The sequence below is a fragment of the Egretta garzetta genome, unplaced genomic scaffold (assembly GCF_000687185.1).
Source record: "Egretta garzetta isolate BGI_Z169 unplaced genomic scaffold, ASM68718v1 scaffold60, whole genome shotgun sequence".
NCBI classification, from domain to species: domain Eukaryota; kingdom Metazoa; phylum Chordata; class Aves; order Pelecaniformes; family Ardeidae; genus Egretta; species Egretta garzetta.
Genome location: NW_009258269.1, coordinates 2,250,808 through 2,255,205, shown reverse-complemented (window position 1 = coordinate 2,255,205; position 4,398 = coordinate 2,250,808). Strand labels below are relative to the sequence as shown.

At 49.2% G+C, this 4,398-nt stretch overlaps 1 non-coding gene across 1 annotated transcript; it reads right to left on the bottom strand.

Moving 5' to 3' along the window:
* Positions 1-3,310: 3,310 nt before the first annotated feature.
* Positions 3,311-3,514, bottom strand: LOC118451746. The gene has a single exon (XR_004841295.1). It is a non-coding gene; the product is annotated as a small nucleolar RNA SNORA74 (small nucleolar RNA).
* Positions 3,515-4,398: the final 884 nt, after the last annotated feature.

The window sequence follows — 4,398 nt, the reverse complement described above, 5'->3', positions numbered from 1 at the left end:
GCGCCTCCCGCCCGCCGCGGCGGGAGCGGCGCGGGGTGACAGCCCCCAGACAGGTCCCTCTGGACCCCAGGCTCCCCCGGGAAGAAACGCGTCCCCAGCCCCGGCTGAGGCAAAGCCTCCTCAGACAGAGCCCGGGCTCCCATCAGGGCGCGCGCCGACCGCTGCCTCTCCCGCTTTCCCTGACAGGAAGCGGTGGAACGGATAACAGCCAAGCGCTTGAGCATGTATTTGCCCAAAATAACAAGGATCCCTCGCTGCCACTCGTCTCTTCTAACCCCAAAGCGCCGTTACCTTTGTGACAGGGCAGACACTCATAGTCCCTGCAGCTCCCTAGGCCGGGCTCCTGGCAGCCACTGCGGCCATGCTCTGTCAGCTCAAGCCTGAGGACCGCTCTCCTCAGCAGAATGGAGATGTTACCAACTCTAAAATATTTAAGACAATGGGCTCTCGATGCCTATTAGGTTCATTAGAAGATTCTGGCAAAAAAAGCCGCACAGCTTTATGTGCAAGGCTTTCCTTTTCATCTAGGCCAATATTGCCACCTCGCGCTGGTGTGAGGGAAGTTCACTTTTCCCGTGCTCTCCTTAAATTTGTCGATTTTATGACCCAAGTAGCACTCGTACAAATGGGACAAACTAGCTATGATTTGAAATTTTTCATAGTCGATATCTTTCTTTCCAATTTAATTTTGTGGCTAAAGCCTCGGTCGCTCCATCATCTTGGAAAAGCTGCTATGATCTGGCAGCTTTGCCGGGGTGAGGGAGTGAGGCTGAATTCAGTCGCCAGGGGAAAAGAAAAATCTGCCTTTTGAATTCATCATGGGCTGATTTTTCTTCTCTGTATGTGGCTGGAGAGCACAATGAAACAATAACACAGAGGGTGTTAGAAAAAAACCAGGGGATTAGTACAAAAGTGCTCAGAGAACAATCACAAGAAATGCAGCTCTCTTAACAAGCTCGGGTTGAAAAACAATTAAGGGCTCAAAACCAAACACATAAATCTGAATTAACAATTCTTCTGTGCTCCGGTACTGCAGAGCAGTAAAAGCAGAGCAAAGCGCCTTGATGAAATGTAAAGCAATCCAGCCGCTTTTGCCCCGTAAAAGTCATCTATAGAGTGCAAAAGGTATGGTGCTAATAAACAGAATCACATATCACGTTAGCATTTCCTGGGTACCGAAGTGGGTCTTGCTCCATTTCCCTGGCTTTGTTTCCGCGCCCGTGTTTTGTTCCTCTTGGATCACATGGGTTCTCTCTCAATTTTCTTTGCTGTCCACCAGTCAAGGCACCAAACCGGCGGTGGGGCAAATCACTTCACAGAATTGTAGAATCATAGAATGTTTGGGGTTGGAAGGGACCCCCAGAGGTCACCCAGCCCAACCCCCCTGCAGGAGCAGGGACACCTTTAACCAGACCAGGTTGCTCACAGCGCCGTCCAACCTGGCCCGGAATGTTCCCAGGGATGGGGCCTGCACCCCCTCTCTGGGCAACCCCTGCCAGGGTTTTACCGCCCTCACTGTAAAGAATTTCTTCCTTATATCCAGTCTAAATCTACCCTCCTTGAGTTTTAAAACCGCTAGCCCTTGTCCTGTCACAGTTGGCCTTGCTAAAAAGATTGTCCCCATCTTTCCTACAAGTACCGAAAGGCTGCAATCAGGTCTCCCCACAGCCTTCCCTTCTCCAGGCTGAACAACCCCAACTCTCTGAGCCCAGCCCCACAGGACAGGGGCTCCAGCCTTCACATCGGTTTTGTGGCCTCCTCTGGCCCCGCTCCAGCAGTTCCACGTCCTTCTTGTGCCAGGGACCCCCGAGCTGTACTGAGGGTACAGAAGCGGAGTCCCCTGACACAGCGAGCTGGCTTCTGGGCAGTCAGCAGGCAGAAAGCCTTTGTGGTGAGAAGAGGAACCCACACCCACCCCGAGGACACCCGTTGCCCCCCTCCTGGGTGAGTACTGGGACAGAGGAAAATTACTGGGCACAACATAAATCCATAGGAAACCTGGTCATTAGTTTGGCAGGCAGAACTCACTCACACAGAACCAGTAAAGGTGTATTTGTCTATGTCAGAGACTTCAGCCAAGAAAAGGATTTTTCCCCAGATAATGTTGAATACTTCACCAAGTATTTCCGTACAACGTATACCAAACGTGTACTCAAAGACCAGCATACTCAGGTGGCAGAAGGGCTGACAGATAAGCGAGCAGTGCTAGCGACATTTAAAAATTAGGAGCACCCTGAAAAAATTCAGCGCTGTAATTCATTTATGCAGAACCAACGGCAGGACAGCAGCACCACAAACCCTCAATAACCCGCAAACTGACCCGACACGTGCTAATGTTTTACCAACAGCTTCACTTCATAAACTCCAGCTGCTAACGACCTAAATACGTTGGCACGGTTACAGCACGGTGTGGCACAGCAGTCTCACAGCCCTGTTTCCAAGTTTAAATTGGTGCCCTGTAGTTAATTAGCACCTACGAGGGGATAATTGCAATGGAACATGACTGAAGACCATGGGAGCATTTTTTAAAAACTGAAGTTTTAGCCTAAAAAAACCTCCTGAAGTTTGGATTATTTTACAAACAGGGGGTTCTCCAGAAGACTGCACCGAATCCAACTGGGTCAGGCGTCTTGGCGAGAGCAACATGCTCCTTTACGCTGACAACTGCAGTCGCTTTTCAGTTTAAACGGCATTTTTGCCTGAATCCACGATGGTTGCCTTCCCCCTCCCCACCAGTTTCCGTGTATTTGACAGCCTTATGAAAAACCAAAACGTGCAAGTTTAAATATAAATAAGTTTAATAAATAGTTCACATAAAAAATATAATTTCAAACAGGCAGTAAGAACAGATTAACAATTAACAAATTGTGTCTGCAATTCTTATTTCTGATGTTTCAAGTTACTACATCCAGATCTTGAAAACCAGCACTTCTCCAGGAGTGCCATTTACGTTTGTGGCAGTTTCCATCTTCTCAATCTCTTTCAAACGGGGATCTTCAAAGCAGCACCAACCGCTTGTTTCTTTTCTTCTGACAACTCTGCTGCTCCAGCAAGCCCCTGCCTGCAGCAAAACATGCAAACCATTTGCCTGTAATTAAATCACACACCAAGACAGTCAACAGGAGCATCTCTAAAGCTCCCAAATTCAACCCTTAACACTGACCGGTTAATTAGCTGACCATTTTTATACAAAAGACGCACTATTTTAATACATTTATTTTAAAATTTTCTGACTGTGCGATTTTTATACAAAAGACGCACTATTTTAATACATCTGCAGCAATTTTATTTTTAAATTTTCTGACTGTGCATTGTCTGCATCCAATCTAGGATTAACTCCACTGCAAAGGAGTTACTCCACTCTCGAGCATGCAGAGCGCTGCCAAAACCTGGCACCACCTCGCACTAGGACAGCGCCGGTGGTGCCAGGAGCGACTCGGCAGCGCATTTCTCTCCCAGCAGCATAACACTATCGCAGGCACTGAGCAGCAATGGGTAGCTGACTACCGCTGGATGAAAACAGAACTCAAACCCGAAGTTTTAAAGGACGGAAGGAAGCAGAGGCCCAAAAGTACATCCTTCTGGTGATGCGGGCCTTGCTTCTAACACCTCCTCTCATCAGGGCTCCCTCCGGCAACGGGAAGCACTGCCTGCTTTTCTAGATAAACCAGGTTATTATTTCCGCTCCAGAGTGCTGGAGGTTGGCGCAACAGCCCATTCGCAAGCCACTTAGTTTACTCGGCATGGCAGAATGATCAGTCTTTTTGCCCATCTCCCCTTGCCGGCTCGTGGAGAGGCCTCACCCCTGTCGCCCCAAAGGCTCACAAGCTCTCCCTGTGCCTCACGTGCAGGTTATTCCCTTACATCTCCTCTCTGCAGACACAGGTCACGCTACCGGAGCGGCCACCTCCTCCAGAAGACGCCTCGTGCTGCTGTTTCCACCTCCTGCACAACTCAGGGGGTCTTCATAAGCGAAGGCCACCGGTGAAGACCCATTACCCGAGGGCTGCATCTTCCACACAGCTCTTTGCCACCCGAGACCTCCGATTTACAGCGATCCCTTCGCACATGCTTAAGCCACATAGCAGCTAGAAGCCCTAAAGAGAGCACAGGAGAAACATCACTTTGGATATTCAATTAATTAAATCTGTATTAATAGAGCTGAACAGCTGGGATCTGGCTTGCAGAAGGGGGGGGGCAATCAAACTGAATAATAGGCTGAGAAATTACTTCTAAACGGCACAGCCTGAACACATTACCCTCCGGTCCCAAGGCCTCAGAGGTTATCGCCAGCGCGGGCTGCTGGGCGCGACAGCCTTTCCCAGCAGGAAACAATTAATAACAATTAAAAAAAAAAAAAAAAGCCGGGGGGGGGCCGGGGAACTTAAATAATTCACG